Raw genomic sequence first — 26,691 nt, 5'->3', positions numbered from 1 at the left:
CAATTTTTAATGAAAAAGACCTCCGTATGGAGTTATGCGGCTTTAGTAGTAGCGGGTACAAAACAAGTAAATAATAATAATAAAAAAAAAATGGGTGAGTAGTCAGCAAAAAATAAACAATCTAAAGAAAAATCATAGAAAATCACGGTTGTCAGGTATACCTAAGATCTGTTCTAAAGGCAAAAACTGAGTTTGATTTAATGTCTTTGGCGCTTTTAGAGTATCTCAGAAAGAGATGCTTAATATCTCTATGTTTTTACCCATTGTTGTATTTACTTGTTGCTGCTATGTCGAATTTTCTTCCAGTAAATGGAACTCATAACTGATTGTTTTTTTGTGCAAGATTTTAAGTAAGTAAGAGAGAACAAAAAGTGTTAGAGTCACAATATTATTTTCAAGTCAACTCTCTTCTCTCTCGTTCCATCGGTTAAACTCTCGTTGCATAGGTTTTTATTTCATTCTTTCTATTTTAATCGGTTCGCTACTATTTGAATTGTTACAATTACGTTACTTAATGACAGCGAATATCCAATCACATTGGTCATACCAAAAAAGGTTGTCAAATAATTCCACCTTTTTACCGGTTGTTGTATTTACCAGTTGTTGCTAAAATCTATTCTGAGCCAGCAAAAAGAACGTAAAACCTGATTGGATTTTTCGAATGGAGTTTTAAGCACGTAAAAGAGAATAAAATGCTTGAGTCACAACACTTTTTACAAGTAAGTTCGCTTTTTTGCTGTGATCAAAGTCTCGATATGTATGTTGAAGAAAGATGATAAAATGAGTAAATTAACCAATATTATAGACAACTAAAAATCTGGTCAATATAACTGATCAGATGTTAATCAAAAAATCAAAATTGATCTGAAATTCAAAAAATCAAAACATAGATCGAGTTTTGATAAAAAAAACAGCAAAATAACCAAATTGATAAAACATTAAATTTTTATCAATATCTTGTCATCACATTCGCAATAAAAACTAATCTAACATAACCTTCATGAACGACAAAACCCAGCTATATCACTTCAAAAACTCCACTGTCGAGGGAAACCAGAACAAAATCGATTCATCAAATCTAGGCACTTTTGTCATCTTACACGGTTTTTTGTTTTTAAATCAAAAACTCTGGAATTTTATCGATTCTCTGACTGTACCCCCGCAATGAATCTGGGCTCAAAGGCATTTAAGAAATTAAAGCCCTAGGTTTCTTCAACCTTTAATCGTAACGTCGCTTCCTTTTGATAATCAAAGCAAAATGCACAAATAATTACATTTACAAACTTACTTGACCCGCTTAAAAGTGTACTTAGCGCACTTCGGTAATTCTAAATCATTTAGACGTTTGCCATCTTTCACTTGCCACATAGTTCCTGAGCCATTTCTGGCAACACTGCAAATTTTCTGTCCATCTTCAGTAATGTCTAAATCGATGATTAATTCTTTATGCGCTAATATTTCTCGAATTTGGACCATACCAAGGAATGAATAGATCTTGATGGAACCATTTTCACAACCAACAGCTAAAAAAGTAGCATCTGGAGATATTCTCACCCGAGTCACACAACTATATGCAATGAGTAGAAATATGGCAAGTAAATAAGTAAATAAATAAAAAAAAACACACAGAAGTAAATAGTATATTAATCGCTTTTCATTATGTGACTTTGTTTGACATTTTATGGAATAAACTTATTTTCATATTATCTTTTGTTACATGCAAAAACCAATACATATGTTTCGGCACACCCAATCCTAGCAGAAAAAAAAATCAAGATCCATTACTGCTTTCCATACAAAGAAGTGATCTTTTATTTTATCGGATCCCCTTAATTCTACCATACATAGTAAATATATTCTAGGCCCACACTGGCTATACATGACGTATGAATCAAGATCCATTTCTGCTTTCCATACAAAGCAATGATTTTTATTTTATCGGATTACTTTAATTCTCCCCTACAGAGTAATACATTCTAGGTCCACACTGGCTATACATGACGTATGAACAAAGAAGAGAAAATAATAAATGAATAATAAATCAAATAACTGGGGAAAACGAAGAGGAAGGAAATGAAGCAAAACAAGCAGACATTTCGACAAGGACATCCGCCAAGTTGTCTTCAGTGCTCAGAAAAAAAAAACTAACCTTTTGAAGTAATGCCCCTTTTTTTACGTATCCCATACAAGGGTATACGGATACGATGATTGTAATGATGGTTTTCATTTTGATCGGATACCATTTTGGAGGGGTATCAGGCTACTTTTCAGAATCTCCATAAATTAGTTTTCTCAATAAACTTTTATCATTAAGATAACAGTTTCTATTCCTGAATCAGCTTAGAATGGCGATTTTTCCTTACTTGAATTTGTTTTTTAAAATGTGTTTTTAAGTTTTCGAAAACTTAGAAATTATCTATTTAAAAATTTATGATTTATAGCCATTTAAGCAACCATGACAAAAGATTTAATTGTTATAAATTAATGCCATATATGATGACATTTTTACACACCCGAAATGTCGATTTGCTGTAGCCATTCAGGGAATGAGGATACTTCTTTTGGTGAAGGTTCCAAAGCACAAAAAAGTGTTATTTTTTTCAGCCAGACATATTCCCTCAGGCAGATCTTTAGGACCTATCTTGGGGAGGGAAATATCCCCATCCTTTTGCAAGTAGTTTTAGTAATAAACCACTTGTATTAAGAAGTTAAAGGCGTAACAATTCAGATTTATGAGGCTGAAAGCCTTAGTGCAGCCTTGTTTCATTCACTATTAAATTAAAGAAAAAACGGTTTGTTTTACCAGAGTTACAAAAATCGCTGCAAACGAGTGAAGAACAAAGTTCAGCCTATAGTAAAGGAAAATTTAAATACACTTTTTGAAAAAAAAAAAACTGTCAAGAGAAAAAAGGGTCGTTTGAACCTTACTCAGGAATTGTAACTATGATTTCGCTTAAAATTGATTGTAAAAGTTTCTTTTGAAAGCCAAAATTACAGGAATGGTGACGGTTCAAACGAAAACTGAATCATTGGAACTATCATTGTCAAACCCCCAATCAGGGAAGTTACAATCCCTCACCTTGAATATCAAGAAAAATCTTTTTTTTCGTGGGTTCACCGACGCATTCTTTTTTTCGTTTTTTGTTCAAATTAAAATAAAAAGCAGAGTCCAAAAAACATTTAATTAACTTAAATGCTAAATGTGGGCAACCCACCCTACTCTACTATAAAGTTCAACTTGCTATGTAATTATTGTAATGAAAACTTATTAAATACTGTGTCCACAGTCAGTTGGTTATTGCAAGTTTTTTACATATTTATTGCCTTTCATTACATTTGAATTGAAATTCTTTTGGATAAAATGAACTTCAAATAAAACTACGTTGCTTACTTTCATATGACATATGTTATTATCTTTCGCATGCATTTACTTCTACATACAAATGAGATAACATAAACTTTTGGTAACGATTAGAATAAAAAACACCTCAAACTTATTTTATTTGCTTTCACATACATTTGGAATTTTCTTTTACATGCATTTACTTTCGCATTCATCTTAATTAAAAGAGACTACCAGTAACAAGCTTATAAAAATATACTAATAACAATAATTAAACAGAAAACACGTATTTTAAGATTGTACTAATTCTAATTGACTTATGCTATTTGCTTTTACATGCATTGAATTTCACATACACTTACATTAAAATAAAATCTTAATAACGACATTATAATTCCAGTTAACTAAAATCTTAATAATTTGTTATAATTCCAGTTAGTGACTATTATTTTGAAAGTTTTTTTTTTTATTTGAGGAAGTGCTCAGCCTCGGGGCGTTTTTCCGGAATTGAATAAAGTGTGAATGAATAGGAAATCCAAGATTAGAGCTTTGGAAGCTATGGTAATGATATTGGCAATGCGTAGCCAAAGGCGGTTTTAGGAAAGGGACAGAGTCGGCACTTGCATCAGGCGCAATAAATTTAGGGGCGCAAAATTTCAAATTAATAATCTAATAAGCTATAATAATACTGATTAATCATCATTTTGTAACTTTAGATTTTTCTTTTAATAAAAGAAAAAAGAAGGAACAGTTAATAAATTAAAAGAATTAATAATACTAAAATTGACCAGATAATAATAATTAAAATAATCAACACTAATTAAAGAATTACCAATTAATTTACAAATAGAAAGTAATTTTGACAATAAACGTTTTTCGAGGTGCACTAGTCAGTATTTTGCCCCAGGCGCAAGAGGGGCCAGAACCGCTACTAAGTATAGCTCTTTCCTTCGAAAGGGAGAGAAAGATTAGTTAAATGTTTCCAGAGGAATTGTCTATTAATAGTTCCAGATATCTGTTTTACTGACCGTACGTCAAGTAACAAGATGTACGAAAAATATGGTCCTATCCTCCTATCTGACTTTCTAGGGAAATCAAAGAAAAATGGAGATGGTTATGACATGTCTTATGGACGAAGGATGACATATTCTCAAATATCATTCTTTTCGGCCATCCATCTGGAACCAAACAAAAAGCAGTTTTCTTTAAAAATTTTCCCCCAATTGAGGTGGGAAGAGGCCATAAAGAAGGATTTAAAGGAAAATAGGAACTTCGTGACAGGGGATAAAGGGCGAAGCTTAGAACAGATTGGGGTGGAGGAACAGACACAGCTGCGCTGCTCTCAGGGGGTATGGTGCTGCAGCAGTTGTTAGTACTAGTAGTAGCAGTAGTAGATAAATATTTTAATTGTTAGTTCATTTAACTAATAAATATTTTCTTAGACTACAATACAAATTACTAGTTTGGTTAGAATGGGGGAGGGGGCTAGCAGAGCTCTAGAACCAAAATCGGGGATATTCTTACAATTGTACACAGAATTTTCTATTTCTGCAAATTTACCTATGTTTTTCATTTCTTTTGAAAATTTTCTCTCCTATCTCCCAGGAAAAATTTATACGTACAGGCGTGGATATAAACATCCATGGAAAAAACCTCAACAAAATACAACTTTATCTTCACCATTTCAAATATTATATTTTATGATTTATTGTAACCCCCCCCCCCCAAAAAAAAAACAAATCCGCTAGCCTTCCTTCCTAAGGTTCTAACTAGTTTGTACCCATGATCAAAGAGACATATGTTATAATTTTTGAAACTAGTCATAGAATATTATGAGGTGCAGTCTTGTTGTAAGTGCATTTGAATGGATGGAGCCGGGGTATGATTACATTTTTATTTTAAACCTCAAACTGAGAAAACTGAATTCAAAGACAATAAATTAAGTTTTCATAAAAAAGACTTTCCACAAGCACACATAGGTCTATCCCTTGCGGGCAAGGGGTTAAAAGAACTTTCTCCTGAATAGGACTGATCCAGAATACATCAGAAGTCTATCATTAGGAGACCAATTCCTCCCGCCCCCCACACACACACAGAAAGAAGAGTCATTTGGATCGTAAAAGATCGTAAAAAGGGAAATCCTCCCCCTTGCTTACCTGTATGTTTATTTCCACCCTTCCATAAATATCCCAGATTATAGTTTGAAAATTAAACTGACTTTCTGAACACTAAATTTAATACTAATAACTAGATACTCTTAAGGTTAATCGAGACAAATTTATGCTTGACCAAGTCGATTCTGATTTGATCGTTTTTGTACAACTAGAAATTGATCCCAGGGTGTGAAGAGTTCCTTTTTTATGGAAAGCAGGAGGGGTGTGCTCAACTATACCCGAATAAAATTAATTCCCCGGTTTTATATGTTGGAACCTTAATAGGTAGGAGTAAACAACAGGAACAGTACAAAGAAATATTATAATTCTTTGAAATTAATATGACAAAATTATAGAAATAATAATCTACCAAGACTAAGAGCTCTATGTTATGTTATAGGTTATGTTATAGAAATAATAAAGATTATAAAAAAAATTATAAAGATAATAATCAACCAAGACGAAGAGCTCTAGGGTCTGTCATGGTTATGTTGGGGTATGTTATAGAAATAATAAAGATTATAGAAAAATTACAGAAATGATAAACTCCCAAGACAAAAAACTCTAGGGTATGTTATAGATCATGTTAGGGTATAATATAGAAATAATAAAGATTATAGAAAAAATATAGAAATAATAATCTACCAAGACTAAGAGCTCTAGGGTATGTAATAAATAGGTTATGTTAGATTATGTTGTAGAAATAATAAAGATGATAGAAAAATTATAGAAATAACAATCTACTAAGACTAAGAGCTCTAGGGTATGTTATCGGTTATATTATAGAAATAACGAAAATTATAGAAAAACTATAGAAATAATAATTTACCGAGACTAAGAGCTCGAGGGTTAAGAAAGTCATTAGCCTAGGGTAATAGAAAGTCTAGGGTTAAAAAAGTCATTTAACAAAGCTTCAAAACTCACCACACCACTTCAGAACTAATTGTAACAGCGGAGTATTGGAGAAATGTCTTCAATTCCATTGGCCAATGAGTCTGCTACTCATAGAAAGAAAAAAAAACGCTTTATGGAAATTCTTTCGGAAACCAACCTCACAAAGTCCAATCTACACGAGAGTTCCCTCAAAATTTGCATTATAAACGTTTTTAAGTACTAGAAAAACAAGATTCCATTGGACAGCAGATAATTTTTTGTAATTGGACAGCAAATAAATTCTCAAAAGTCAATATAACTAAGTCTTTTCTAAAAGGTACTAAAAAGTCTGTTTATTCTAACGAATACTTACAAAACATTCTGCACATCAAAACCCATAAGAAACAAAGTGCACATGCATTCATATCAAATAGTTAGTGATAAAGAACTGTAAGTAAGGAGTGACTCGGCTCAGTAGGTACCAAAACTCTAGAATTTGTAGTTTTGATAATAGTACATCAAAAGAATCAGCTTATTATGCTGATTCCAAATGCATAAGCTTCATCAAGTTTGATATTACTCATTAAAAGTTACAACCCTGCGGAAAATTTGCCGCAGTTTTGAAAAAGGGGGCGCAAAATACCTTTTCAACTCAAGGAATCTTAATTAAAATCAAACCATCACATTCAATATATCAGAAAATCATACTGTACAAGTCTCAAGTTCCTATATACAAAAATGTGGAATTTTGCATTTTTTGCCATAAGAAAGATCAAGGATGCATGTTCATTTGTTTTTCCCAGGGGTGACCGTATCGAGATAATAGACATATAAGATCGGAAGAGGGGGTATTCCAGTGGAAATTAAAACCCCTAGTGCCCCTTTTTAAGTGACCAAAAAGATTGGAGGACAACTAACCCCCTCTCACACCCCTTTTCCCCAAAATTATCTGATTAAAATTTTGAGATAGTCATTTTGTTTAGCACAATTGAAAGATCCACTAACTTCGTCTTTAGGGGTAACATGACCCCCACAGTCTATGGGGAGAGGTCTGTAAGTAATAAATTTGCCCCTCGTTCACAAATTTTCTGCAGAGAGAAGAACTCCAGGGGAAGAACTTTACATGGAAAATTTGCACTGAAGGGATTTGATAGGATTCCTATACGAAATTCTTTTTAATTGCCTTACTTTCTCTTTTTCAACTCAATATTGTATTTGGAGATGTTCCGCGGGGAATTGTCCGGGGGCTAGTTTCAGCATGTTTGGATTTCCGGAAAAAATGTCCCTTGAAGGGGAGATTTCCGGAGTGATCAAGAAAAAGATTAGAAATTAAAGTCTTTTTCAATTGAAAGTATATTAAGACAAATTTTTCAGGCTGAACCGCCTGAAAGAAAATTTTACTGGGGGGGGGGATTTTTCAATTTCCGATCGAATGAGCATCCTCCAAAGTTTCTATGACCAACAGGAGGGGTTGGGGATGAGAAAGGGTCCCTCTTATACAGAAAAAAATTCTGCTGATTTTGGGGTTACTGTTAATCTTTACTTTCAAAATAGCAGCGTAGAAAAGAAATATTCCCAGAAATCAAGAGGAATTAAATATCAATTCCTACATTTCCTTCCCGCCCCTTACTTATAACTGATTCTGTATTTACTTGAAAAATCAATGATGCTTATGATGTTTTGGCAATAAATGCACCCTTTGAGTTACCTGCCTCCTCCCTAACTACAGTGAAAACGGGTGTAGGGGGGGGACTGGCGGCCCCCTCCCCCACGATCACTTTGAATCTTAGAAATAGACTAGAACTCTCAATTTCCGATCGAATGAGCATCCTCCCAAGTTTCTACGACAATGAGGAGGAGTTGGAGGAGAAGAAGGAGGCCCCTCCTATACAGAACTAAAGACAAAACAAGTTTTTTTTCAACTGAAAGTAAGGAGCAACATTAAAATTTAAAACGAACAGAAATTATTACGTATATGAGGGCGTTCGCCCCATCGTCAATACCTCACTGCTTACGCTAAAGTTCGAATTTCGTTCCAATTTTTGAAGAATGACTCCTGAATCACAAAGGCCGTTTAATTAGAACAAATAGTTCTTTTGAAAGTACTAAACATACTTTAGCGTAAAGAGCGAGGTATTGACGAGGGGGCGAACCCCCTCATATACGTAGTAATTTCTGTTCGTTTCAATTCATAATGCTGCTCCTTACTTTCAGTTGAAAAAACTTATTTTTTTAAATTTAATTTCTGATCGTTTTTTAAATAATGCCGGGAAATCCGGCGCCCTCCTCATGGATATTTCTCTTCCCCCATGGAAAGATCCTCCCACCTAACCTCCCCGTCCCTTCCTTAGAAGTAATTCCATATTTACTTGAAATCTCAATGATAGTTATGATGTTTTGGTAATATAATGCACCCTTTGAGTCCTCTTCCCCCTCCCTAACTACCGTGAAAACGGCGTGAGAGAGGACTAGCTACCCTCCGATAAATTTTGAATCTTAAAAAGGGCCCTGGAACTTTCAATTTCCACTTGAACGAGCTCCCTCCAAAGTATATGCGACCACCCCTTCCATTTGAAGTGACTCTGGGGAAAAAACAAATAAATCAATAGCAATACGTTGAACCCTTATGGCTCTTTACTATAGGCAAGGCTATGGCATTGCCTCTGACTAAACAAGTGAGTAGAACTTCCGAGTTCTCTTCTAACCAACATTTGAAATTATCCAGGGGAGTGTGGGGGAATCTACCCGGGAAATGTAACTATTATGTCGATTATTTTTAAGGGAAAACTTGCTTTATTATAGTATACCGTGGAAAAAAAAAACCTACGCGGGTCATATCCAGAGGCATACTCTTACAACTACTACTACCAACAGCTCCCTGTAGCACCAAGGCCCCTGAGGCCTACACAGCAACGCACACCCATCCTCAATCCCAATCTTTTTGAAGCCTCCTATCCTATAATCGGTACGTATTTTCCCTTTTTTTTTAAATCATATTCAGAATCCTTAGTAATGAATTCAGCACCTGGGACTTTATTGCACTCAACCCTTTCTAGCTGAGGTAAGTTCACACTCAAGGATATTTGGGTCGATGATTCATGGCCATAAATTTAGTTTTCTCATCGCTTACTTTAAGTCCAATTTGACTTGACGATTCGATAATATCATCTAGGATCTTTTGAGCATGTTCAGGGTCAGAGAGGAGTCCAACATCGTCACCATAATCTAAGTCGGTCAAGGACAGATTTTTCCCAATTTGGGCACACTTGTGTTGCATTAGGGCATTTTCTAGCACCCAGTCAATCTCTTCTTCCGATATTTAAAAACATCGTCGGATTCACTCTTCACTCTGCTCTCCTCTTCTTTTTTATCGTCAGTGTCAGGCTTCAAAACAGCTTCCTCAGGTTTAGAACTTTTTTTTCTTCTGAAACAATAGTCTGACCAAGCCTCTCGATCGAGTCTTTCATTCATTATCTTCAACCTTTTCATTTGTTTATTTTACTTTTGTTTTCTAAAGTAGTTCTTCTCTCTGAATCTCTATATCTACTTTTATCTCAGCATGGCTTACATTCATTTGCTTGCTGAAAGGTTTCCTTTTAGACTGAATTTCAAGTTTGTTCTTCTTTCCACCCTTTTTTTTCTTGTTTAGTTCCAAAAGGCTGCAGTAACTGGATTTGAAGCACCCTTTCGTCCTCAACTTGATATCCATATTTTTCTTTCATTTTCTTCATTTTCCCATGCTGCCTTCTCTTTGAAGATCCCTCCTTGTTTAAATTATCCTCTTCTAGCCCTTTCTGTGACGTCGCTTTTATTTCCACGGCAGATTTTTTTCGCTCACCCAGAAGTTGGCCACTAATGATAACTTGATCATCGTTATTACCCACCCCTTTTATTTGATGTTCAATCTCATTTATGTTGTCAGATTCATTTAGTCTGACAACAGTGCCTGGAAAGACACTTTTCTCTTTTTCTTCATCTTCACTATCAGAAAAGGCAACCTTTTCATCTGACTCAACCTGAAAGTTTTTACTGTCAGCTTGTCCTTCCTTTTGAAGTTTCCAATCTAGGCGATGCCTTTGGATACAAGTGGCTTCCAATTGAAACATGACACCAAACCCGATGACGAACGGTCAAGGTGGGACAAAATTCTTTTTGCCTCGGATCATAAAACTGCCTGTTGTATGATATTCATCAACCAGAGTCGTTTTACTTACTTGACACCAATACACCCGTCAAGAGCTGGCTATGAACTCAGCCTCCCAAGCAACACTATAACAAACAGACATCAAAGCAGCTTCCTGAATGGTTCTAGGAGGCAGTGGCAGACCACTGGGATTTTTCACAGCGATGCTGCTGTCTCCGTGAATATCAGCGTGAAAATAAATATAAACTCGCTTCAAATGTCTTTCCACCACTAGTTCATTCTGTAGTTGATCCCTTCCACCAGCAATAAGACATCCATCAGAGGTAATGCACCAGAAAAACTATTCAAACCAGAAGATATACCTAGCCTTTTGAATAGTGGAAGTAGTGACAACTTCCCAAAGCGTTTGCTATGTCTTTTCCTCAGCGCTCTTAAAAGCCTTTGTTGAAGCTTCAAACTGTCTTTTCCTCTTTCTTAGAAGCAGTTGGTTTCATATCGTAATACTTTATTGCATTTGCTGTGGTAGAAATTCCAATATTATTGTCAACCTCCAAAAGTTTTCCATCATCATCCTCGTCTGCATAAGTAATACTAAGCAGCATTGTTATTTGGTTAGTTTATTGTTTTAATACTTTTAATAGTTTGGCAACTGTTTCACCTTGAGCAGCTGACAATTTGACAACATCATCAATGTCTTCCCAAGACTTTTGCAAAGCAAGTTAAGAACGCATTTTCATGGCCCTTTCGACAGAATCAGCATTCATCTCTATAAGTCTGGCTTTGACTTCATTATCTTAAGCCTGGACTTGAAGACTACGAACTCGCTTTTCTTGAACTTCCTTGATATTACCCAGTTTCTTTAGGGCAGTTTTTTCCTGTTGAACAACTTTCAACTCTAATTTTTGAGATTCGAATTTCGAGAAGACTTCATCAACAGCATCATGATAACTGTCCCGGTCTAATCGTGGTGAATTCTTTACTTGACACCATAAATGCGGTTCAAAAGATTCGAATGGTTAACAATGATTATGGTTAACACTGCTACAAACGCTCCGCCTCCATCCTAATCTATTTAAGGCCTCTCTCTTTACACACTCCCAGGAAGTAAATGTTTCCCTTAAATCTTTCCTTATGGCATCCTCCCATGCCAACCGCTGAGACCTACTTAACATTTAGCCCAAGACAGTTGGCAAAAAAGGACAATACATAATTTTAAATAGGTCAAAATAAATACCCAATTCTAAAACCTGCACGTGTGGTGTCTCAACACTGAACAGTAAAATTATCCGCCCCTCTTGTTACACACCTGTCGACTGAATGACTGGCACGAACAAAAATAGCAAAAATGCAATACATGAATCATAGTAATATCAATAGTAAAAAATAACAGCTTGATCATCGCAAAATCTGACCAACGTTTAGCATTAATGATTTCTTCAACTGTAGCACCAATCGCATTTTCTAGATCACGTTACTGTGGAAACCAAAGCACAGCTCCCGTAACACTTTTTTCTTAGCTAAGCCTATCTTTACGGTGCCCAAACATTACAAAACACAGCATTACAGAACAATTAGAAGAAGACGAAGAAGCCGCACTATTTTAAAATTTGGATAAATATTACTAGACCAGAGGACATAGCCATAAGAAGTATACAGAACAACATCAGTACGATACAATGTGGAAAGAACGGATGTATTTCCTGTGACATGTGCATTTCTACACAAGTCTGTAGACGTAGCATGTGGCGATAGGTCGATATATCATCAGATTTATCTGTTTCACATCTATCCATGGACCGAGCAAAATTTTGATATTACTTAGACTTGGTCTTAGAGAAAAAGTTGCTAAGATATAGACTTGCTTTATAAAAAGATAGTAAGACTTTCCTATTTTCCCATGTTTTCAACGTATTTTTCAATTTAAGACAAAAATAAAGAGAATTTCAAACATTCAATTCACTAGATGGATTAATCGAAATCTCAGCTATCGAATGATAGGAAAATTGTTGCCTTTCGTTGAAACAGTCAAATCGCAAGATTCCAGAAAATAACATACCGAAAACTTGCCAAGAAAAAAAAAACTTTAATGAAGATATTATTATCTAGAAAAACATTTAAATTTTCGAAGTTCCATAGTCTATTACCATAACATCTTTACATTAGGAAATTGCCACCCTTGGCAAAATTTCCAAGCAAAGACATTAATATTAATTTGTTGAAAAGCTCGTTAAATTATAATGAAAAGGCCCCATATTAATAAAAAGACCCCATTGTAACAGCAATCCCAATTATAATAAAAACAAAGCCCTATTATAATAAAAACAAAGCCCTATTAAAATAAAAAAAAACTATTATAATGAAAGCTCCACATATAATAAAAATAACCTATTACAATAAAACGACATATTATAATAAAAGACCCGATTACAATAAAAAGGCCCTATTATAATAAAAAGGCCCAAATATAAAAAAAAGCCCAATTATAATAAAAAGACCCTATTATAATAAAACGGCCCTATTATAATATAGTACCTACATCAAACTTTTTGCATTTTTGACTTTTTATTCGTACCTTGTTTCTTCCTTCTAGAAATTTTACATATCATACATTCTTTGCTTAGTCCAACAGCAATGAATTTTTCGTTGTCTTGTTCATGTATGGCCATAGTATCTACTGGCTCCATTGTCGAAAAAGTACCATCAAGAACTGAGTAGCCAGAATTACCATCGTGCTCGATTCCCAAAAATACCTAGAAATATACCGTAATTATTAAGAAATACCTAGAAATTAAAATACACTCTCAGACACACTCTATCCAAAAATGCCAAGAAATTGGAATGTACTGTCAAACAGTAATATCAAGCAATACCTAGAAATTAAAAATATCAGTCAAAATTTGACAATCCCGAAATACATAAAAATTGTAATCACAATGCATTAGGTGGAAAATTTGTCACTGCATATAATTGTCCCTTATCAAATAGATCACAAGTAGTTAAATACATGAATCATTTTTCCAATCCTCTCCCTGTCCACAATTATCCTAGGCCATCCTTTTTTCTGAGTCATGATTAACAGCCTGGCTCATAAATTTCACGACGTATAGAAAAATAGCGATGACCTTATGGTCGTTGAAACTTGCTATAGGAATTTAATGAGTGACCTTATGACCATCATCAATGACATTGCACATGATACCTCGTTTTTGGGCATGAAAGTAAGTCCCCCTGAATTCATGATAATATCAATTTGTTTCCTTAAATCCCCGCGCCATTTTCTTTATTCTATCTCTCCTGAAATTTGTGTGTACTCTTTTGAATTACTTGGCGTCTCGATTTCTTCTAATTTAAAGTGGGGTAGCCTATTCATGTTAAAAATTTCAACCATAAAGCTCCTGCCAATATCTCTCTGCTCAAGCTTCTAGGTAAATTTGGAATCCCCCTTTCCACTCTTTAAGGATTTATATTTCCTTGGCTCTCCCTCTTCTCAAATATACTGGTCCAGTTAGGCATCATTCCGTTTCCAGGGAAGAGTCAGATAAAATTGAATCTACACAAAAAGAGCCATGCAAATAATTTTCAATGAAGGTAAAGTTCTATGTTCTTTTCTTCTAAAAAGAAACAGGTTAGAAACGTTTGAGTACAGGAAAGGTATGTTGTGACTCCAGTTGTTTAAAAAATACAACAAAAAACCCTCGCAGAGAGCACATTTTCCGATGAGACTTCTCATCCAGATTCTTATCTCCTTGACCCGTTTTCAAGACTGGTTCTTCCTTGTCTCTCGTTCAAGGCTGCACCTCCAGATATTGGAAAACCTTTGTACCTTCGTTATGGAAAAAATAACCAAAATATCCCGCTAGCTTCCCTCTTTATTTTCTTATGCTGGTGCTCCCCTAGTTCTGTATTTGTTCCACTGATGGAAATAGCAGTGAGACAGATGAATTTTACTTACAGCTAAAGGAACAAATAAACAGGGTCCCAGGCAAACATATAGTGTTTTTTTTAGGAGATTTTAAAGCCCAGGTTGGAATAAATAGGGATAGATGGTATCCAAGCCTAGGCAAATTTGCTATAGGCAAAGAAAACAGAAGCGGTTACAGACTGCTGTAATTGTATACAATCTAGCAATAACCAACACAGCATTTGGTCGGAAAATGACTCATAAGTTCACATGGTATTCACATGGTGGTAAGACAGCTAAACTTACTGACTACGTATACTGTAAACCAAAAACTGCCTGTATTGATTAAATATACTAGGGTATATAAGTGTTCCGTCATTGATGTTAAAGATCGCTATCTAGTAGTGTCTAGAGTTAATTTAAAGCTGAAATTGCGGAAGGGTAACTATCTTCAAGAAATCTAGGACGTTGGTAGACTCCAGGATGAACTTCTGACAGAGATTTATTCAGACAGAGATGAATATAAAACTAGAAAGTCTACATTGGATAATGTAGATGATGGAAGGAGTAATTTAAGGAAATAGTTCTTTGAAATAGCCGATTATGCCTAGGGATTAAAGTTAGAAACACGGGTTGGAAAACTAGGTGAAATACTTCAAGTGTAGTTGAGCAGAGGGGCTCATACGCTGCAAAAATGATTCATGCAATATTCAGAGATTACTAGCAGTGTCCTCTATTTTTTAACGTATATGTTCAAATTCAATCGTCAATCCTTAATAAATGTAATGTGTCACTGAGATAAATAATCAATACTGAACAGAATATGTTGGGAGAGCGTTAGACTAAAGATCTAAAGATCCCTGCCGCCGTTCAAAAAGTGGGGTAGGTTTAAAAAGTGGGGTAGCAAAGTAGCAATGCTACTTGACAGTTTTCAAACTTGTTGGTATTTTTTGTCTGAAAATACCATTTTTACTTATAAGAATAATTTTTGCTCAAAGAAAAGCTGTCAAAACACAAGTTGTACTCTGCCTTGCAAAAAATAGGGTGGCATAGTTGCAATGCTACTAGGCCGTTTTCATGGCCTAGTTAAATTTTTTGGCAGATTTTGTCTGAAAATACCAGTGCTTCCGCTATCCCGGAATAGTAAGGGTTTTCCCAAAAATCTGTATTCTCAAACAAAAATCAGTTCCCCAACAATTCCCTTTCGTTCAGTGCTGCCTTCGTTCTTTGGTTATATCTGTCTGTATTAAGAAACAATTAGCTTAGACTCAGTGAATTGACGGGTGACAGAATACATTGGAATCATACAGTTTAGGCTAAATCTTTTAACATTAGAGAGGGGGGGTAAGGTTAGTTTGGGTTAAGTTACTCCCACCCCCTTATGTGCAAACATATTGCCCAAATTTTCTTCTGAAGTATTATATTTTCATCATGTTTTGGTATTTTTCATTAGGATTAACCTAACTTCACTTCTTGAGTTTTGGCAGTATAATACAATCACCTTAAAGCACCGATTAAAAGAGTTGATGTTCTTCCCAGGAATCTTTGCCATTGAAAAATGTATTGAATTTCGCTTCATTTGGCATGCAAAATTAAATACTTTTTTTTCCTTGACAATTTTATTTTGAATTTAACCTTTTGTCTTCAAATGCATTCCCTTCCTCCTTCTCTCCCCACCATTGCTACTCTGGTTCCCTCCCTCTATAAAACTTTTGGCGGGCACCCATGCTTGATTGAGTGGTTCAACTGTAGTTCAGAATCTTTATACGGTCTAGGAAAGTTGCTGAGCAAGTGAATGGAATTTTACATAATAGAAATTCTGCTCAAATTAGAGCATTGAAATTTTTTTAAATACCTAGGTCTACCTCCACAACTTCTAATGCTTGAGTAATTATTAAACCTGTATGAAGGCTAATCCTGAGATAAAAACAATAGAATAAAACAAAAATTGAGGTAGAATTGGATTTGCTGCCATTCAAAACTCTTCCTAAATATAATCTTCTGACCGTAAAAATTGCAGCCCCTCTCATCTGCCCTTTTTAATGAAAAAAAAATCAAGTTGTAAATCATATTCAGATTCAGGGAATAGTTAGTTGAAACAGAATCGATTCTATAACATGGTCCATATAAAAATTGTATATTATAGCTGAAAGTAGAAATTCAGTTACTGTTACCAGATTGTTTTCCTGTGAAGTTTTATCTTATTTTCAGACTTATCTCTTACAAACGGTTGGTCTTTATTTCTTACTCTGCTACCTGATATCTGTGTTTGAAAACTGATCAAACAGATTTTGGTAATGAAATGTAACTCAACTTGACCCAACAGGAAACAAAACTCTAAAAAGGAACAACTACAAAACAAAAACACCTGTTTTTGTTTTTGATATGCTTTTTTTTACCAGGTGATGTATATTTTCTGAAATATCTCTTCTAACGAGGTGTATGTATTTCCAGTTCCAAAAATTGTAGGGAGGTATATGGACTAACAACAAGTCCTTTCACCTCTTTGACTTCTTCTCCAGAAAAACTAGCTACTGGAAGCGCTATTTTCCTCCAGTCTGCAAACAATGGATATATACGATTATGAACAATAATACACTATTATTGATTGTGGGAAGTGCGATTACCTGAGCTACCTGTCCCCAGCAGTTTAAGGCACTAGGCCGGCCGGTACCAATACGGCTCTTCCTACTCATTCCCGCTCTCTTCTGCACAATCAAAAACTATGGATAAATCGTGTCCCTTTAAAAATAGACTTCTTCAAGCTTAAATCTTTATTAAAAAATATTTCTCTTCTTTAAGGTATCAATTGCTGCCTTAAATATCTTACGATCAATATCCCATGGCAGGTTAGAATCCAGGATAGCTGTATAAGTATTTGGAATCTTAGCCAAGGAGCAGAAACGCTTAAGAGCAACAGTCTCCTCACTCTGAGCCTGACAATCAAATAAAATATACTGGATTGTTTCCTCTGCTGAAAAGCAGATTCGACATAAAGGGGAATGATGTAGCTTCCAATTAAATAACAAGCTATTTAGAAGTAGGGCACCTGATTCCAGCCGGTAATATAGCACTGTATTTAATCTTGTATGAAATGGAGATAACATTAATTTACTGTGATTAACTTTGGATCTTTGCCTGATAATATCTCGTGAATTGAGGTCAGAGGGAGGACTAGGAGATAACATGGATGCCTTTGCTGCTAGAGAATAGCCATATCATTATATGTTATACCTTTATGACTAGGAATATGTTTATTTTGTTTGATCTTAAAAATTAAGAAGCTGTCTTCTAATATTATATAAATCTTTGTCATTAGCAATTCTATTAATATTTTGGATCAGTAGTAATGCTGATTTAGAGTCGGAGAGACAGAGTATATTTTCAGATTCCATGTTATAACTTATAAGTGCATCCAAGACCAGGCGGATGGCACATAATTCAGCAGACAAGATAGAAGATCCCAATGGGAGAGGAGAATAAATGTTCAAATTCAGGGATGGGATACATGCTCCTGCTCAAGCTCTTTTCCTCTGGACAGATCCATCTGTATTTATTTTTTTTCTATAGTTGGGGTAAGCCTTTGAGATGTGTTCAGCAGAAATAGTCTGGATCTCGTAATTAGGAATCAAATCTTTACTAATAGAGATAAGTTCTACTTGACAGCTTGGAGGACTCATTTCCCATGGGGGGGATTCAATAAAGGGATATGCATAAAGCGAATGTTGATTCCAGTTTGGGACCTCCAATTGAAACTGATTCCATGATGAATGGGCATTGGGACAGGCTGACTTCTCAGCAAAAGTATGTGCATATACAGCATGCTTGGCTCCATAAGCCTGGATTTGCGAGAAATATTTTATCCTTAAACTAGATGCTCTTTCACTTAGGGACACTAATCCCGACAGTATTCTTAACTTTCACAGAGGAGTATGCTTATGCACACCCAAAGCTATTCGAATAGCAGAGTTTTGTAAAGATTCAAGGATTTTGAATGAGGATGGAGGACGAGCTGAAAAAATTTGAATCGCATATTCTATATTTGAACGAATATATAATTTGTAAAAATCCAAAATAATTTTTGGGTGACATCCCCACTTACTTCCAGCAAGTCTTTTTAGAATACAAAGTCTCTGAATAATCAGAGATTTCAAAGAAGTAATATCTTCATGCCACTGCATTTTAGCATCCATTAATAAACCAAGTAACTTCACTGAATTGCAATATGGGATCTCCCTTGAGAAAATTGTCAGTGGATTAGGAGGATCTAGAGTACCATTAGTAAATATAATGGCTTTAGTTTTACTGATTGAGATTGGGAAGCCAAATGCTAAAGAGAATCTCTGAACTAAACTTATATCCTGTTGAATAAGGCTTTGAAGAAGGCTAATATCCCTTCCCGACTTCTAAATGATCAAATCATCTGCATAAAAGCCAGAACGCATGCGATACTTGAAATTCAGAAACATTAAAGTTGAATAGAAGAGGACTCAATATTGCACCTTGAGGAAGTCCTCTCTTAATGGGGCATTGCTCACCTCTAGACTGATTTACTTGAACGTAAAAATATCTATCAGTTAGAAAAGACTTTATAAAACTTATAAAAGGATACGGGAAGTCAAGATTTATTAGGATTTCCAATAATTTATTGTGGACTACATTTCTATAGGCATTCGTATTTCTTCTCACGCTGCTGCTTTTTAAAATGTTCAAACTAAAATCTCATTAAGTTTCAATGTCGTTATGTGTAAATTTACTTTTAAGTCGTTGTTACCCTTCGTTCTTGTGGACAAGTTTTTACTTACTCCACTTCTTGTTTAGGCTCTGAAGGACTTTAGTAGAATTTTTTTTAACAAACTAGAGACAATTTTTTCTGAAGTCTTTAACTCAAGACAGATAAATTAGCTGAAGTGCAAAATTTAGGCTCTGAAGGACTTTAGTAGAATTTTTTCAACAAACTAGAGACAATTTTTTCTGAAGTATTTAACTCAAGACAGATGAAATAGCTGAAGTGCAGAGTTTAGGCTCAGAAGGACTTTAATATAATTTTTTTTTAATAAACTAGAGACGATTTTTTCTGAAGTCTTTAACTCAAGACAGATCAAGTATCTGAAGTGCAAAGTTTAGACTCAGAAGGACTTTAGTAGGATTTTTTTTTGCAAAACTAGAGACAATTCTTTCTGAAGTCCTTAACTCAAGACAGATCAAGTATCTGAAGTTCAAAGTTTAGGCTCAGAAGGGCTTTAGTAGGATTTTTTTTTTACCAAACTAAAGATAATTTTTTCTGAAGTCTTTAGCTCAAGACAATTTTTTCTGAAGTCTTTAACTCAAGACAGATCAAATAGCTGAAGTGCAAAGTTTAGGCTCAGAAGGACTTTAGTAGGGTTTTTGAACCAAACTAAAGATAATTTTTTCTGAAGTCTTTAACTCAAGACAGATCAAATAGCTGAAGTGCAAAGTTTAGGCTCTGAAGGACTTTAGTAGAATTTTTTAACAAACTAGAGACAATTTTTTCTGAAGTCTTTAACTCAAGACAGATCAAGTATCTGAAGTGCAAAGCTTAGGCTCAGAAGGACTTTAGTAGGATTTTTTGCTAAACTAGAGACAATTCTTTCTGAAGTCTTTAACTCAAAACAGATCAAGTATCTGAAGTGCAAAGCTTAGGCTCAGAAGGACTTTAGTAGGATTTTTTTTTACAAACTAGAGATAATTTTTTCTGAAGTCTTTAACTCAAGACAGATCAAATAGCTGAAGTGCAAAGTTTAGTCTCTGAAGGACTTTAGTAGAAGTTTTTTTTAACAAACTAGAGACAATTTTTTCTGAAGTTTTTAACTCAAGAGAGATTAAATAGCTGAAGTGCAAAGTTTCGGCTCTGAAAGGCTTTAGTAGAATTTTTTTTAACAAACTAGAGACAATTTTTTCTGAAGTCTTTAACTCAAGACAGATCAAATAGCTGAAGTGCAAAGTTTAGGCTCTGAAGGACTTTAGTAGAATTTTTTTTAACAAACTAGAGACAATTTTTTCTGAAGTCTTTAACTCAAGACAGATCAAATAGCTGAAGTGCAAAGTTTAGGCTCTGAAGGACTTCAGTAGAATTTTTTTAACAAACTAGAGACAATTTTTTCTGAAGTCTTTAACTCAAGACAGATCAAATAGCTGAAGTGCAAAGTTTAAGCTCAGATGGACTTTAGTAGGATTTTTTTAACAAACTAGAGACAATTTTTTCTTAAGTCTTTAACTCAAGGCAGATCAAATAGCTGAAGTGCAAAGTTTAGGCTCTAAAGGACTTTAGTAGAATTTTTTTAACAAACTAGAGACAATTTTTTCTGAAGTCTTTAACTCAAGACAAATCAAATAGCTGAAATTTTAAGTTTAGGCTCAGAAGGACTTTAGTAGGATTTTTTTAACAAACTAGAGACAATTTTTTCTAAAGTCTTTAACTCAAGACAGATCAAATAGCTGAAGTGCAAAATTTAGGCTCCGAAGGACTTTAGTAGGATTTTTTTGCTAAACTAGAGACATTTTTTTCTGAAGTCTTTAACTCAAGACAGATCAAGTATCTGAAGTGCAAAGCTTAGGCTCAGAAGGACTTTAGTAGGATTTTTTTTTTAACAAACTAGAGATAATTTTTTCTGAAGTCTTTAACTCAAGACAGATCAAATAGCTAAAGTGCAAAGTTTAGGCTCTGAAGGACTTTAGTAGGATTTTTTTTAACAAACTAGAGACAATTTTTTCTTAAGTCTTTAACTCAAGGCAGATCAAATAGCTGAAGTGCAAAGTTTAGGCTCTAAAGGACTTTAGTAGAATTTTTTTAACAAACTAGAGACAATTTTTTCTGAAGTCTTTAACTCAAGACAGATCAAATAGCTGAAGTGCCAAGTTTAGGCTCAGAAGGACTTTAGTAGGATTTTTTTAACAAACTAGAGACAATTTTTTCTAAAGTCTTTAACTCAAGACAGATCAAATAGCTGAAGTGCAAAGTATAGGCTCTGAAGGACTTTAGTAGAATTTTTTTTAACAAACTAGAGTATTTTTTCTGAAGTCTTTAACTCAAGACAGATCAAGTATCTGAAGTGCAAAATTTAGGCTCCGAAGGACTTTAGTAGGATTTTTTCGCTAAACTAGAGACATTTTTTTCTGAAGTCTTTAACTCAAGACAGATCAAGTATCTGAAGTGCAAAGCTTAGGCTCAGAAGGACTTTAGTAGGATTTTTTTTTAACAAACTAGAGATAATTTTTTCTGAAGTCTTTAACTCAAGGCAGATCAAATAGCTAAAGTGCAAAGTTTAGGCTCTGAAGGACTTTAGTAGAAGTTTTTTTTTAACAAACTAGAGACAATTTTTTCTGAAGTCTTTAACTCAAGACAGATCAAATAGCTGAAGTACAAAGTTTAGGCTCAGAAGGACTTTAGTAGAATTTTTTTTAACAAACTAGAGACAATTTTTTCTTAAGTCTTTAACTCAAGGCAGATCAAATAGCTGAAGTGCAAAGTTTAGGCTCTGAAGGACTTTACTAGAATTTTTTTTAACAAACTAGAGTATTTTTTCTGAAGTCTTTAACTCAAGACAGATCAAGTATCTGAAGTGCAAAATTTAGGCTCCGAAGGACTTTAGTAGGATTTTTTTGCTAAACTAGAGACATTTTTTTCTGAAGTCTTTAACTCAAGACAGATCAAGTATCTGAAGTGCAAAGCTTAGGCTCAGAAGGAGTTTAGTAGGATTTTTTTTTAACAAACTAGAGATAATTTTTTCTGAAGTCTTTAACTCAAGACAGATCAAATAGCTAAAGTGCAAAGTTTAGGCTCTGAAGGACTTTAGTAGGATTTTTTTTAACAAACTAGAGACAATTTTTTCTTAAGTCTTTAACTCAAGGCAGATCAAATAGCTGAAGTGTAAAGTTTAGGCTCTAAAGGACTTTAGTAGAATTTTTTTAACAAACTAGAGACAATTTTTTCTGAAGTCTTTAACTCAAGACAGATCAAATAGCTGAAGTGCCAAGTTTAGGCTCAGAAGGACTTTAGTAGGATTTTTTTTAACAAACTAGAGACAATTTTTTCTAAAGTCTTTAACTCAAGACAGATCAAATAGCTGAAGTGCAAAGTATAGGCTCTGAAGGACTTTACTAGAATTTTTTTTAACAAACTAGAGTATTTTTTCTGAAGTCTTTAACTCAAGACAGATCAAGTATCTGAAGTGCAAAATTTAGGCTCCGAAGGACTTTAGTAGGATTTTTTTGCTAAACTAGAGACATTTTTTTCTGAAGTCTTTAACTCAAGACAGATCAAGTATCTGAAGTGCAAAGCTTAGGCTCAGAAGGACTTTAGTAGGATTTTTTTTTAACAAACTAGAGATAATTTTTTCTGAAGTCTTTAACTCAAGACAGATCAAATAGCTAAAGTGCAAAGTTTAGGCTCTGAAGGACTTTAGTAGAAGTTTTTTTTTAACAAACTAGAGACAATTTTTTCTGAAGTCTTTAACTCAAGACAGATCAAATAGCTGAAGTGCAAAGTTTAGGCTCAGAAGGACTTTAGTAGAATTTTTTTTAACAAACTAGAGACAATTTTTCTGAAGTCTTTAACTCAAGACAGATCAAATAGCTGAAGTGCCAAGTTTAGGCTCTGAAGGACTTTAGTTGAATTTTTTTTAACAAACTAGAGACAATTTTTCAGAAGTCTTTAACTCAAGACAGATCAAATAGCTAAAGTGCAAAGTTTAGGCTCAGAAGGACTTTAGTAGGATTTTTTTAACAAACTAGAGACAATTTTTTGTGAAGTCTTAAACTCAAAACAGATCAAATAGCTGAAGTGCAAAGTTTAGGCTCTGAAGGACTTTAGTGGAATTTTTTTAACAAACTAGAGACAATTTTTCTGAAGTCTTTAACTCAAGACAGATCAAATAGCTGAAGTGCAAAGTTTAGGCTCTGAAGGGCTTTAGTAGAATTTTTTTTAACAAACTAGAGACAATTTTTTCTGAAGTCTTTAACTCAAGACAGATTAAATAGCTGAAGTGCAAAGTTTAGGCTCTGAAGGACTTTAGTAGAATTTTTTTTGACAAACTAGAGACAATTTTTTCTGAAGTCTTTGACTCAAGACAGATCAAATAGCTGAAGTGCAAAGTTTAGACTCAGAAGGACTTTAGTAGGATTTTTTTTTAACAAACTAGATACAATTTTTTCTGAAGTCTTTAACTCAAGACAGATCAAATAGCTGAATTGCCAAGTTTAGGCTCAGAAGGACTTTAGTAGGATTTTTTTTTAACAAACTAGAGATAATTTTTTTCTGAAGTCTTTAACTAAAGACAGATCAAATAGCTGAAGTGCCAAGTTTAGGCTCTGAAGGACTTTAGTAGAACTTTTTTTTAACAAACTAGAGACAATTTTTTCTAAAGTCTTTAACTCAAGACATATCAAATAGCTGAAGTGCAAAGTTTAGGCTAAGATGGACTTTAGTAGGATTTTTTTTAACAAACTAGAGACAATTTTTTTCTGAAGTCTTTAACTCAAGATATATCAAATAGCTGAAGTGCAAAGTTTAGGCTCTGAAGGACTTTAGTAGAATTTTTTTTAACAAACTAGAGACAATTTTTTCTGAAGCCTTTAACTCAAGACAGATCAAATAGCTGAAGTGCCAAGTTAAGGCTCAGAAGGACTTTAGTAGGATTTTTTTTAACAAACTAGAGACAATTTTTTTCTGAAGTCTTTAACTCAAGACAGATCAAATAGCTGAAGTGCAAAGTTTAGGCTCAGAAGGACTTTAGTAGAATTTTTTTTAACAAGCTAGAGACAATTTTTTCTGCAGTCTTTAACTCAAGACAGATCAAATAGCTGAAGTGCAAAGTTTAGGCTCAGAAGGACTTTAGTAGAATTTTTTTTAACAAACTAGAGACAATTTTTTCTGAAGTCTTTAACTCAAGACAGATCAAGCATTTGAAGTGCAAAGTTTAGGCTCAGAAGGACTCTAGTAGGATTTTTTTTCTAAACTAGAGACAATTTTTTCTGAAGTCTTTAACTCAAGACAGATCAAGTATCTGAAGTGCAAAGTTTAGGCTCAGAAGGACTTTAGTAGGATTTTTCTTAACAAACTAGAGATAATTTTTTCTGAAGTCTTTAACTCAAGACAGATCAAATAGCTGAAGTGCAAAGTTTAGGCTCTGAAGGACTTTAGTAGAAGTTTTTTTTTAACAAACTAGAGACAATTTTTTCTGAAGTCTTCAACTCAAGACAGATGAAATAGCTGAAGTGCAAAGTTTAGGCTCAGAAGGACTTTAGTAGAAGTTTTTTTTAACAAACTAGAGACTATTTTTTCTGAAGTCTTTAACTCAAGACAGATCAAATAGCTGAAGTGCAAAGTTTAGGCTCTGAAAGACTTTAGTAGAATTTTTTTTTAACAAACTAGAGACATTTTTTTCTGAAGTCTTTAACTCAAGACAGATCAAATAGCTGAAGTGCAAAGTTTAGGCTCTGAAGGACTTTAATAGAATTTTTTAACAAACTAGAGACAATTTTTTCTGAAGTCTTAAGCACACAGAGATAAAAACACTCACAGAACCACAATCACACAACGTCAGACAGAAAGGAGAGACAGACAAAAATACACAGAGGTAAAAACACACACACACATGGCGTTTGACTATATGTTTGTGCATAGGTGTCTGGCTGTGTATGCGTGCCTGTATGTGGGTGTATTTCCCCTCTATGTGTTTCGTCTCTTTTTCCGTGACTCTGTGTCTGAATATGTGTGTCTATCTGTCTGAATTACTGGTTGTGACGGAGTGTATTTTTCTCTTTGTGTGTCTTTGTCCCTCTATCCGAGCCTGTCTGTCCAACTGGGTGTGTGCCTGTTTGTCTGACTTTTTGTGTGTTTTTCCCTTGTTATGTTCTTCTCCCTCTCCGTGACAGTATGTCTGACTCTGCGTATTGTGTGTTTCTGAATGTTCTGAATGTGTTTCTGAATTCTCTTTCTCCGATCTTGTTTGTCTGACTGTGTGTGTGCCTATGAGTCTGACTTTGTACGGTTGTGGTTCTGTGAGTTTTTTCACCTCTATACTGGATTGTGTGTCTGACAGTATGGTTTTGTGTTTATGTGTGTTCGTCTCTCTCTCCATGCATGTGCGTCTGACTATTTGTCCCTGTGTTTGTATGTTTGTGTGCGTTTTGTAGTCTGTGTGTTTTTCTCTCTCTCTCTCCATGTCTTTGCATCTAACTATTTATTGGTGCTCCTGTGTGCATAACTTTTTGTGGTTGTATGCGCATGTGTGTCTTTCTGTCTCTGTGTTTTCCTCTCTCTCTCTCTTCATGTCAGTTTTTGTGCGTGAGTATGATTTTCCCTCTTTGTGTTATTGTCTCTCTATCCATGCCTGTGTGTCTGACTATGCTTGTGTGTCTGACTTTGTTAGGTTGCATGTTGAAAATATGTTGAACAAAATCTCTATAATAAACAGGGAGACATTTTAAGAAAACAGAAAAGATAAGGGTAAAGAAACTGACGGGATGATCTATGAGAAGAAGCATTGCACACCGGGTACCAAATAGTTTTCAGTAATTTTATTGGGCAAAATCCGACCCAAGACATGTTGGGTTGGGTCGGAATAAACCCCAAAATCCAACCCCTAAAATAAAGTAAAACTCACTGCAAAAATAAAATGTACTCTAAAGAGTGTATTAAGTAACAGTGCCAAGTAGTTCGTTCTTTGCTAGTTCCTGCTAAGAAGAAGCTTAAGACTTTTTTGATGAATAATATATATTTTAATAAAACCTAGCGTAAGTTAGGCTTAATCAGCTTTTGTTAACTCGGGTTAGGTAACTTTGGTTATGTTATGTGAAGTTAGGGTGAAATACCAACTTAACTTAGAGCCATTGTTCGTGAGTTTGTGGGGGTTACATGGGTCATGGAGGCATATTACTAGACCTTTCACGTTTCTAAACAAAATGAAAACACTAAAATTGGATTCAATATCAAGGGGGCTGAATACAGGGGTAGCAGAAAAGAACATATGAGGGAGACTAGAGGTCTTTCATCAGCTTTTAGATTTAAAAGGGTACATTCAAATGACGTAGAACCCCCTTAGTTTCTAGGACCACTCCTTTTCATACAAACTGGCCAAGGAAAAATTTCTTTGCCTTTTTAGGGGGAGCCAATATAAAGTTTATATTTCCCCTCCTACATGGGGGCTAGAGGTCTTCCTGCCATCTAATCACTCTTGACACTAAAACAAGATTTATAAAAACTTTTTATTTCAAATCGTATGAGCTCGCAAAAAGTTTCTATGACTACCCCTTC

General features: G+C 34.6%; 1 long non-coding RNA gene across 1 annotated transcript; it reads right to left on the bottom strand.

Moving 5' to 3' along the window:
- Positions 1-992: 992 nt before the first annotated feature.
- Positions 993-13,370, bottom strand: LOC136036423 (uncharacterized). Its single transcript, XR_010619724.1, has 3 exons — positions 13,086-13,370; positions 6,421-6,494; positions 993-1,567 (listed from the first exon to the last, which is right to left on the bottom strand). It is a non-coding gene; the product is annotated as an uncharacterized LOC136036423 (long non-coding RNA).
- Between the last annotated feature and the right edge of the window lie 13,321 nt (positions 13,371-26,691).

The sequence above is a fragment of the Artemia franciscana genome, chromosome 15, assembly GCF_032884065.1.
Source record: "Artemia franciscana chromosome 15, ASM3288406v1, whole genome shotgun sequence".
NCBI lineage: Eukaryota > Metazoa > Arthropoda > Branchiopoda > Anostraca > Artemiidae > Artemia > Artemia franciscana.
This window is presented reverse-complemented; position numbering and strand designations above follow the sequence as displayed.